Source organism: Dendrobates tinctorius, unplaced genomic scaffold (assembly GCF_039654945.1).
Source record: "Dendrobates tinctorius isolate UK_male_01 unplaced genomic scaffold, ASM3965494v1 ptg000007l, whole genome shotgun sequence".
Classification (NCBI taxonomy): Eukaryota; Metazoa; Chordata; class Amphibia; order Anura; family Dendrobatidae; genus Dendrobates; species Dendrobates tinctorius.
In genome coordinates, this window is record NW_027361675.1 from 53819126 (window position 1) to 53830898 (window position 11773).

General features: G+C 46.7%; 1 protein-coding gene across 7 annotated transcripts in view; it reads right to left on the bottom strand.

The window, feature by feature from the left end:
• The window catches only part of CLIP2 (CAP-Gly domain containing linker protein 2), a 188119-nt gene extending 177018 nt beyond the window's left edge, over window positions 1-11101 (bottom strand). For 4 of the 7 annotated variants that reach the window (XM_073574855.1, XM_073574846.1, XM_073574809.1 and 1 more), the window contains exon 1: window positions 10733-11101. The gene's annotated coding sequence lies outside the window, so the exon portion shown is untranslated. Of the gene's footprint in view, window positions 1-10323; window positions 10619-10732 lie in introns of those variants that run through there. The other 3 variants (XM_073574816.1, XM_073574828.1, XM_073574836.1) reach the window with 2 other exon arrangements.
• Between the last annotated feature and the right edge of the window lie 672 nt (window positions 11102-11773).

Below are 11773 nucleotides of genomic sequence, written 5' to 3' on the forward strand. Positions count from 1 at the left end.
TTTTGACCAACGAGCAAGAAAGCAGGAGCTTCTGTATCGGAATAAATAACTGCGCTCACTTTCAGGAACAACTGAGTGAGCAGCATCCTTGGCTATTTCAGAAACTCTCTGTGAAGGCAAACACAGCATGCTCATCCTGCTCACCCAAACCGGAATTTGGAGCCCCTTGTTTTTGGAAAGGGTGGATTTCACAGAGGTCATCAGTGCACCCATCCAATGTAAAAGTATTTCTACTCTTGATGATTCACAGTCCAGTATACAGGAGAATATTACTACTTTATGACAGTACAATAAGTTCTCTACAATTATCACTTACATGGCTCGATGATTTGCTCCAGTAGAAAAGTGGTTGTTAGCCTCCTGGTAGCTCGTACTTGGTTGTCACATATGGCCAACAAATTATGCCATGCGTGTACAGCTATCAAAAAATAACTGTCTAAGCCAAGATTATACTTCTTGACTATGAAAAGCTTAGAATGGTGGCTCAGTTATTAGCACTGCAGCCTTGCAGCACTGGGGTCCTGGGTTCAAATCCCACCAAGGACAACATCTGCAAAAAGTTTCTGTGGGTTTCCTCAAGGTACTCCAGTTTCCTCCCAAACTCCAAATAAATACTGATAAGGAATTTAGATTGTGAGCCCCAATAGGGACATATACATATTAAATGTAAAGTGTTGTGGAATATAGTGGTGCTATAAGAAAACAATATAATGTGAGGTAGCGCTGTCATTTACTTAGGGGATTCTCACTTGCAGCGAACAAAAACCAGTTCCGGCACGGATTTTCCATCAAATCATACAGTCCTTGCGGTTTATTCACGCCTCATAAACCACAGCAGCAACAGAAAGTTCACTTAATAGCATTACCAGCATAGCGTCCATTATAATGCTTCACTCTTATTATCAATGTCCAGTACGCAGGCTCACTTAGCCTCACAATTATCTCACCCACGTCAGGGCTCCTCATGCGACTTCAGCATTTCGCACACATTCGTTCCCTCCAGGGAACTCTCAGGCACACATCGCCATTGCTCACAGCCACTTCACACGTGCTGTCTGGGAGGAAGCTCCATCTCTGCAGGACCTTCCACACTGGACCAACCAGGTCCCAGCATTCACCCCTTGTGACTCACCCTGGCCACATTATATCGTTCATAGCCACGCCCCCTGGGTCACATGACTCTGACCTCATCACAGGTCCTTCAGGCATTCACATAGCCTTTTACAACAGGCGTTTTCAGACACACCCCTGGGTGGGTTTGTAGGTAATTGGCCCGCCCAACTCCCAAGTTACCTAGAGACTTCTCCCTTATACCTTGAAATAACACCTCAGCAATACCATTGCTGATCAATATGCATAACTAAGTCTCCATCTCAAAGCCGCCCCCTTTGAGATACATAACCATCCTTCAGGATTCTGCCACTCATCCTCTCCCTTGGAACCTCAACACAGCACCCCCTAGCGGACATAGTGGTTACTACACCACATACCTCGCCCCTCTGTTCAAACTTGTGGGGTTGAACACACAACATTACATCAGGCTCTCGAGACCGGGCACTCATCACACCTTGCCCTACAGGTCGAGAGAAACTTTTCCACCTGTCATACGGACTCCTCTCTACGTTAGGCCTCCCCCGCCCCCAGCGGTCAGAATATCGGTCCTGCTCTTTGACCCTCCAGTTACAGTGCGTCATCAGACACGGTCCAGTCACCACCTTCCTCTCTCTGTTTGTTCCGTTCCCCGACCAGCTCCCCCGGTTGGTACGGTAATCAGTCCTAATCAGGCCTACTGTCTGGCCTGAGTCTGATTCATTCAGGGTCTCACAGGAACTACGGTCTCTCAATGTCATCCTGCCAGTCGAGCTACCACTTGCTGACATTCTTCGGCCATCTGCCCTGTCACTTCTTGGCGGAACTGTTCGAGTTCTTACATCTGGTTGGGTTGCAGGCGGCCGCCACCTGGTATTCCGTACTTCTTAATTAATTCGCCGGTGGTCCTGCCTCAACTGCTCAATCTCTTGCAGGTACCTCACTCGATACTCCAAGAGCATCCGAAAGTCTCTCAGGCTCTCCCCGGAGCCAACCACCAGGATGGGAATCCTACCCACTTCACTAGATACTTGGTCTTCATCATCAGGAGGGATCCTCACTCTCACCACACCGGAGATATTCACAAGGTCTTTCATTACCTTCCCGGATCTTCCAATGATTCTCCCAATCAGAGCTTTGGGTACCGGCACCACATCTTTCCGCAAACCCAGCTGTTCCATAGCCTCCCTTGCTAATTCTAGGCGTTGAGCATCCTTCACATTACTCTGCCTGACTTGCTGTTTGGTGTGGAGACACTGTAGATGCATCTCTTTCAGGACAGCTACTCGGTTTGATGTATCTTCTCTATCCGATACTACCACCAACTGCCGAGTCTCAGGTGCCCAGCGCACCTTACATGCTTTGACCGCTTCTTTGAAAGCCTCATGCACACCTTCCTCCCCACAGGCTTCTTGCATGTCTTCTGGTACGTCAATCACCAACGGGAAGGTTGTGGTCTTGCTCTCTTCCTGGACCGAAGGCTCTAGCTTTACCACGGACACTTCCCTCACTGCCGTTGACCCGACCGGGTGACTGTCTTCTTCCTCAGTTCTTAACTCACCAGCTTCACCCGATTTGACCACTTCATGACCCTTTGCCACGATGGCTACTGGCCGTTCTGTCCTGTTATCACCTATGCTCACCCGCGGTAAGTCTTCGTCCAATTTCTCCCGCAGAAGACTTTTAACTACTCCTCTGAGTTCTTCCATTTCTTCTGTAAGGGTCTTGTTCACCTTTTGCCACGTTGACAGGTGACCTCTGAGGTTCAAGACTTCTTTCTCGAGCTCCTTCACTCTGTGCTTGGCCGTTTGTCTCATCACACTTTCACGTTCAAGATGATCCCTTACTGTCTCTTTTATTGACTGTATCTCCTGCTCTAGTTCTCTTTTGGCCAGTATGTGTTGCACTACTACTTCTTTAATCATATCGTCAAAAGGTACCCCTGGATTAGTCCCGTCAGTCGAGTGAACCCCCAGTTACCCTCTAACTGTGTCTCTACTCCCGTTATCTTCTCGACCAGTTTACCATCCGTCCTGTCACGAGTTTCAGTCAGCACAGCACCAGATTCTGTCCTAGGGGTGGCTACTGGTAATATCACGTCACAGTCACACCACTCCGTCCGGTGAACCCCCAGGACACTCTCTGTCCGTGTATCAGGTCCGCTCTTTCTGTTTTTCACACCCTTCTCATTCACACTGTTGTACCCTTCCGGTGACGTCCGGTCTGTAAGGTCGTCCGACGTCATACTTTCTCCGGTTGCCCCTACGTCTGGCCTGTCCCCGTTAGGAGGCGTCAGCGTCTCAGTGTCTGCTAGGCCCACAGTAGAAACGTCTCTATCCTCGGGGCATATATCATCAAACCTGACATCGTCCCGGCCCCACTCCAAGGCACACACTAAGTCTGATGGTATACTGCCCCCTTGGCACTCACTGCCTCCAAGCCCCTCAAACATTATTCTGTCTACCACATAGTTCACTGTGACCCCATGTGCACAGTGAACCTGGACCATTTTCTTGGTCAGACAGAGAGTGAGAGGATTTCCTACCAGCGTCACCTGACTCTTTGAGTCCAACCATCCCGACATCCCTCCCCGGTGTAGCGTCACGGTACACACTTGCGGCCAGTCATCACTCGGAAAGAATATCCCACATATTGGAAATGACATACATGAACACTGCAGTTTCTCAGACATATCCACTGAGTCACCCAGTGCTGTCACCCCTTCAAACTTGGCCCCTTTCCGGACCACCACCCCACTTTGGGTTGCTGCCCCCTACCGGGACTCCACCCCTTTTTGGGTTACCACCCTGCTTTGGGTCACCGCCCCCTTCTGGGACTCCACCCCCTTTCGGGATCTCCCCATGTCCGTTAAACCGGTCTTCTCAGACCACAGTTCACACAACACAGTTTATGTCTTAACGATACCACACAAGTCCTTGTTGGCACCACCACAGCTCCTGCTGTCACCGATTACCAACACCACCGGCTGCTGTTCACACACACAGCGGCTGGAGTCACTGCAGCTCCTGCTGCGCTGTCTTCGTGGACCCGCCGATCCACCAGAAGCCGCTTGTCACCTTCGTAACCCCGCCGAGTAACCGGAAGCCGCTTGTCACCTTCGTGACCCCACTGTGCCACATCAAGCCGCTTGTAACCTTTTTGACTCCCACTAAGCCACCGCAGGCTGAGTTGAGAAAAGAAGAAAAGAAAAACACTACACAAAGAACTCAAAAACTCACGTGTCCTTTCTGTGTGCTATTCAGGACGTACCGTCTCCGCCTGAGACCGTTCAACACACAGGGCGCACCGGGTGCTATTCAGGGAGCGGACCCTCTTTCCAGGGTTTCCCAACACGCCGGCCTCACCAACACAAAACTTACGTGTCCTGTCTGTGTGCTATTCAGGACGCACCGTCTCCACCTGAGACCGTCCAACACACAGGGCGCACCGGGTGCTATTCAGGGAGCCGACCCTCTTTCCAGGGTTTCCCAAAACACCAGCCTCACCAGGTCCAGGGGCTTAGCGGGTGCTATTCAGGACATCTGTCTTGGCCTGAGACTGCCCAACACTTACGCCTCGCCAGGTCCAAGGTCACACCACGTGCTCCAGGGCTCTTCCCAACACTGACCCTCCAGGACCTTGCTCACTGAACCCTCCAGGAACACAGTCTTTACCACTGACCCAGGTCAGTACCACACGAACACCAGTCCGTTGCCTGTGTCGGCCACACAGGATCTCGGGTACCTCTTATCCGTAGAGGTACCCTATAGCAATCACCAGTCTCTTTCTCCTGAGGAAACGGCCGCACTGGGCTCACCGATCCGGACAGTGCCTTACTCACTAGGCCGCCCTACGGTTTCAGAACCACAGCCGGACAGTGTCTTCCTCGTCAGCCTTCCTGGCTCAGCGTTGCCAGCACTGCAACATGCACTTTTTGGAAACCGTTGCCCTTAGCAACCGACTTTGCAGTCCTCTTCCGTTGCTCCCAGCAACAAGGCTACAACATTGCCCGCATTCTCCACCAAATGTGAGGTAGCGCTATCATTTAATTAGGGAATTCTCACTTGCAGCGAACAAAAACCAGTTCCGGCACGGATTTTCCATCAAGTCATACAGTCCTTGCGGTTTATTCACGCCTCATAAACCACAGAAGCAACAGAAAGTTCACTTAATTGCATTACCAGCATAGCGTCCATTATAATGCTTCACTCTTATTATCAATGTCCAGTACGCAGGCTCACTTAGCCTCACAATTATCTCACCCACGTCAGGGCTCCTCATGCGGCTTCAGCATTCCGCACACGTTCGCTCCCTCCAGGGAACTCTCAGGCACACATCGCCATTGCTCACAGCCACTTCACACATGCTGTCTGGGAGGAAGCTCCATCTCTGCAGGACCTTCCACACTGGACCAACCAGGTCCCAGCATTCACCCCTTGTGACTCACCCTGGCCACATTATATCGTTCATAGCCACGCCCCCTGGGTCACATGACTCTGACCTCATCACAGGTCCTTCAGGCATTCACGTAGCCTTTTACAACAGGCGTTTTCAGACACACCCCTGGGTGGGTTTGTAGGTAATTGGCCCGCCCAACTCCCAAGTTACCTAGAGACTTCTCCCTTATACCTTGAAATAACACCTCAGCAATACCATTGCTGATCAATACGCATAACTAAGTCTCCATATCAAAGCCACCCCCTTTGAGATACACAACCATCCTTCAGGATTCTGCCACTCATCCTCTCCCTTGGAACCTCAACACAGCGCCCCTAGCGGACATAGTGGTTACTACACCACAATACATAAATATATAAAAAATAATATATATCCACAACTAATAAGTTACCTAAAACTCCAAATTGCTGATATAAGAAGAAGTTATGATTAGAATTAAAAAGTGACAATTGCTTTTTTTAATATAGCTGTATTGTAGGTTTAGTCCTCTGGTTGGTTCAAGGACTCTCCATTAGCCACATGCATTATTAATAGAAAAGTGGCAGGAAGTTTCAAGTTCTTGTAGACCAGCAAGTAAATTATTGGACCGCTTGATTAATATATATTATGTGCAATTATTCATGCAAATTGCTAACATATTAGTGTAAATGCACTCAAGACGAGCCAACACTTTTTAAGTAAAAACGAACAACAAGCCAACAGAGAAAATGAAACATATTACTGCATGGAAAAAGGTAGTTATTGCTGAAATCATAACTCTCTAAAAGCCTGACTCATTAAAGCTATTTTGCCAATAATCTGGTGAAGAAAGCTCAGAAACATCACTTAATTGTGGAGCAAATAAAAGTGGCGCTAAAATTTTGCAACTTTTGTTATTCTCACGCCATTTTTGACCAGCTTTGACAAAGTGGGCGAAGCTGGAGCCGTACGAGGACGTAACAACTGCTGCTTTTCAAATTCATGATAAGTGGTGACGTTCATTAAGAGAAAGAACTTACTCCACTAGGGACTGGAGTAGGATTTCTGGCGAGGCACAGAAAGAGGTGCATGCGACTCGTCCCACGCTACTGATTCACGATGAGGCATACGCACATCTACTCATTCATAGTAACATAGTAATTAAGGTTGAAGGGAGACTTTAAGTCCATCTAGTTCAACCCATATCCTGTCCTAACTTGCCCACACCAGTCTTTATTAATCGGGCTCAAAATCTTTACTTCGCATACTTTTTTGTGTCAGCTGAATCTTCTTTCTCATGACAATCATGGATAAGCGTTCTTAAAAGCTCTCATTTCACGGTTACCTTACCGTGTAAACAGGCTGTTAATCACTCGATAAATGAGCAAACCGCTCATTCATCGTGTTTTTTTAAATAAAATGGATTAAATGGGTGTGAGGAGGTGGGTGCAAATGAATTAAGAGGAATTAAGAATGGGGGATGGGGAACAACAAATGAGGATGAATTAACCGGGGGGGGGGGGGAGATAGGGTACAGCAAACGAGGAGGAATTGAGACTGGGGGTTGGAAAACTGCAAATCATTATGAATTGAGATTGGATGATGGAATTCAGCAAATAACGATGATTTGAGACTGGGGGTGGGGGACAGTAAATGATGATGAATTGAGACTGGGGGTGGAGAACAGCAAATAATGATGAATTGAGGCTGGAGGATGGGGAACAACAAATAATGATGAATTGAGACTGGAGGGTGGGGGAGAGTAAATGATTATGAATTGAGACTGGAGGGGAGGGTAGAGTAAATGATGATGTATTGAGAATGAGGGAGGGGAACAGCGAATGATGACAAATTGAGACTGGGGATGGGGTACAGCAAATGATGTATTGAGCATTGGAGTTGGGAACAGCAAATGATTATCAATTGAGACTGGGGGGTACAGCAAATGATTATGAATTGAGACTGGTGGATGGGGTACAGCAAATGATGATGAATGGAGACTAGGGGGTGGGGTACAGAAAATGATGAATTGAGCCTTGGGGTGGAGTACATTAAATGATTACAAATTGACACTGGGTGGGAGTGGGTGGGGAACATCAAATGATGATGACTTGAGGATGGGGGAGAGCAAGTGATTATGAATATAGGATGGAGGAGAGCACATGATGAATTGAGGAGGGGTCCTGTTACTGTGCAGGGTGGCACAATGTCACTTTTTTCTTCATCAGTGTAGAAATTGGAATGTATAATGTCACTGATCACTGTATTACCTATACACAGACACTATATACAGAGCTCCTGTGTATAATGTCACTGGTGATGATTGTATTACCTGTGCACTATACACTATATACAGAGCTCAATGGTATAATTCACTGGTGATCACTATACACCGACACTATATACTGTTTACTATGTACAAAACTCAAGTGTAGAATGGCACTTATGGTAATATTAGTATTGTGTTTTTTATTAATGATCAGTATTGTAATATTGAATCATTATGTGGTGGTAATATGTGATCTGGTCATGGTGTGGCGATATTTGTTCCTTGTATGTTGCGTAACTCAGTCATTATGAGGTGACAATATGTGGTTTGGTCATGGCGTGGCAGTATTTGCCCCTTGTATTTGGTGTTATTCGATCACTATGTGGTGGTAATATGTGGTCTGGTCATGGTGTGGCGGTATTTGTTCTTTGTATGTGGTATTATTCATTCACTATGTGGTGGTAATATGTGATTTGGTCATGGTGTGGAGGTATTTGTCTTCTGTATGTGGTATTATTCTGTCACTATTTGGGGTTAATATATGATCTGGTCATGGTGTGGCGGTCCCTTGACCCTTGTATGTGGTATTATTCGGTCACTATACTGTGGTAATGTTATCCGGCCAGGGTGTGATTTTATTTGTCCCTTGCATGTGGTATTATTAATCATTTTAAAAAATGTATGTGACACATTCCCTTCAAGAAAAAGATACAGTACCTAAAAAGAGTATTGTGTATATTAACAAATATTTAATGGGTTAGAGTAGAGTAGGGCTCTTCCAAATGAGTCTACCTTGTCGTAGTGGCAGGCTTAAACATTTTTGGCCAAATCAAAAGCTGATGGCTATGCTTGTGATATGGTGTTTAATGGGAACTATTAATGTGTGATTGGTAAGGATGTGGTGCAGATGTAGAGTTTTTCCAAGAGTGGGTGGTGGGACTGTGGAAGGTTCGAGGGGTGGAGGCGGGGGTGGGTTGGAACCTGAGCGGAGTCTCAAGGGGGCCCAAAAATGTTGCCATTATATATTATTTTGCCCTGAAATTCCTGGTGGTGCAGCCCTGAGGCTTACTGAGCAATCTAATATAGATCGCTCAGTATCATTTACTTTGGTTTGCCCATGTTAGGCTTTCAATGACTTCCGATTTTTAAAGGATTAGCGATCGGCAGTCGTATCGGTCTGCATAAATGGACCTTAAAGTTAAGCGATAGTAAATATTGTCTAATAACCCTGTTTATCCTGCTTGTAGTGACAACACTTTAAGATAATACACCAGACGTTAATAAACTAAAGAATGCAGCATTATGCTAAACAAAAGTTGAATTTCCTTGATTGGATTTGGCTCTCTAGAAGGGTATAGCGAGAGGAAGTAATTACACCATTTATTGAGGATTGTGGAGTTGAGCCTGTATTCCCAATCTAAGGAATTAACTGTTTAAAAACATTTTCCTTCCTCCACCAGAAGTGAATGACAAAATAACCCCCTGTGAGTCCCACTATTTCCAGCAAAAACTCATAATTTGTGATGTGTAGTAGGAGTAACGCCATAGCATGGCACAATGAGGCAGCAGTACATTTTATACATTTGCTACTAAGTGGGAAGAAATATATTGATGCTAACATAACGCAATTTTAATAGCAAATATAGTATAGACATTAGTAAGAAACTGAGACCTGAGTTGCACAATGATGTATCTTTGATACTGCATGTAAAAGGATGTAAAAGTACGACTGCAACGTCATCCTGACATTAGGTTTAATATCCCATGCAAGAGGTCCTCCCAAATGGGATGTCCCAGCAGCCTACAGTCTACTAGGCATCCTCATCTAAATGGCCCTGGAAGTTGGCACTGACATATCTGCTTACTCATGGAGAAAATAAACAGAGGAGACAAGTGCCTCTTTGTCAATTGTGTGGCTATACAGTCGCCCAGGTGGTGAGGTCGGTGTCGCCATACTCATTATGTTTCGTTACAGGATCAAAAGGTTTGGAAAATAAAAAATTAAAGTGGAAAGTGGTGAACTTAAGAGAGAAATGTGCAAACGACAACTGCTGCAATACGGGCCAAGAGACAGCCATTCCAAGGGCCACATTTTCCCACGGAGCTTTGTCGGAAGGTCAAAAAGTTACCAAAATTCTCAATAAAATTTCAATCAAATTAAAGCAATAAAACAAATGTCTGGATTACAAGACGATAAAATATAGAGATGTTGCCAGTCTCAACGGGAAAATGCTGCGCACCAGTGGGATGGAATACATAATAGAAGTCACACTGGAACATAAGACCACCACATGAGCAATGCTACATTTTCTATCCAGAAAACTGGTAAAAGGCCAATAGTCTGCAGTTCTACTACGGTCTCCACAGCGGAAATATTGGGTATACTCTACCTTCTATTGTCCTCCACAAATAGGAGCCACACTAGACATGCATATACTGTAAGCCTGACTGCCAGTCGGTGCCTTTCCTAGCCAGCCACCTATCTCATCATCCACTATGAATCCATCTGGTCTCTAGATCTACTCACATCCCTTTATTATGTACATTACCTATGAAATTCATTTCTCCGTATCTCATTATTGACTTCCAGTGTGTCAGACATTCCGCGCTCTTCCTGCCAATGACAATAACAGATGCATTGTCTTTTAACCACACATCTCCCTTTATTCCAGCAGAAATTCAAAATGTCACTTGGATATACTTCTATAGTAGAAAGAAAAATCCACTCATCATCAGCGACAGCAAATCCAAATTTGTTACTTCATTGTGTTAAGATCCCCCAGATGCCAACCAGTTGGCCAGCAGCATGCCCAGTACATGTACCAGGCGGCATGGAGCAGATCACCGGTGCCTCCTTTGTTGCAGATCTCTAAGGAGTTGCTGGTAACTCCCCTACACACCCTTCCCATGCCACCCCACTAGCCGAGAGATGCCAATGCCCGCAGATGATGCCCTTACCTCCTGACATGTCAGCATCCACTGAAGCCTGGGTATCAGATGTTGTAAATCCCAACCCAGCCCTGCAGTCAGCTCTCAGCCCAGCCACTCCCTGCAGGCAAAGGACTCAACGTGGGGGAGGAAGCAGTGGCCAGAGTGGGCACAGCAGTGACAGCAGCAGAGTTCAGATCATACCTTGTCCTTCCTGGGATTGGTGAAGGGCACGTCCAGAACCCATGCAGCAGCCCCCCATTCATTGTAGTAGTGCCCTGTGTCTAGCCACTTGTCCTCCCAGTGAGCTGTGCTGTGGATGCCTCCCTGGCTGCATTACTGAATGGATGAAACAAAAGAGGAAGCAGAGGGGAGATCGCCAGTCACAGGGAGGAGGAGGAGGAGGAGGAGGGGAATCCAGCTGTTTGCAGGAGGCGGCACAGAAACGAGACTTCTGTTTCCCAGACCGGCAGATTTTTTTTTTTAAAAAGCCAGGAGGGAGGGCAGATTTCTGTGAGGCTCAGATTTCCTCAGTCAGAGCTCCAAGGGGATATAGCCATGATGCCAGTAGCAGCGGGCATGGCTGACACATGGCCACAGAACTGCAGTCTAGTAACAATGTGAACCCGGGGGTCCCACCAGTCATTATAGGGGCACAGCTTGTTTTGTTCCCTGATACTATGTAAGGGCAGTTTCACACGTCCAGATAATGCCGGTACCGCAAAAACCGGTAGCGGAGCTATCCGTGTCCGTGTGCTATCCGTATGTCCGTGTGCTGTCCGTGTGCTGTCCGTATGCTGTCCGTGTTTTTGAAAAATTATTTTTAATGTTAACCCTTTGACTTTTAAAAACGCACACGGACAGCATCCGTGTGCGTTACGTGTTTACACGGACCCATTGACTTGTATGGGTCCGTGTGATCCGTGCTGTTGCACAAAAACGGACATGGCGTGTTTTGCACACGGACACACGGTCCGTGAAACCACGCTGACATCTGCATAGACACATTCACGTATCGGAGACACTGACGTGCGAAACTGCCCTAAGGAAAATTTTCAAGACAGGTACAAA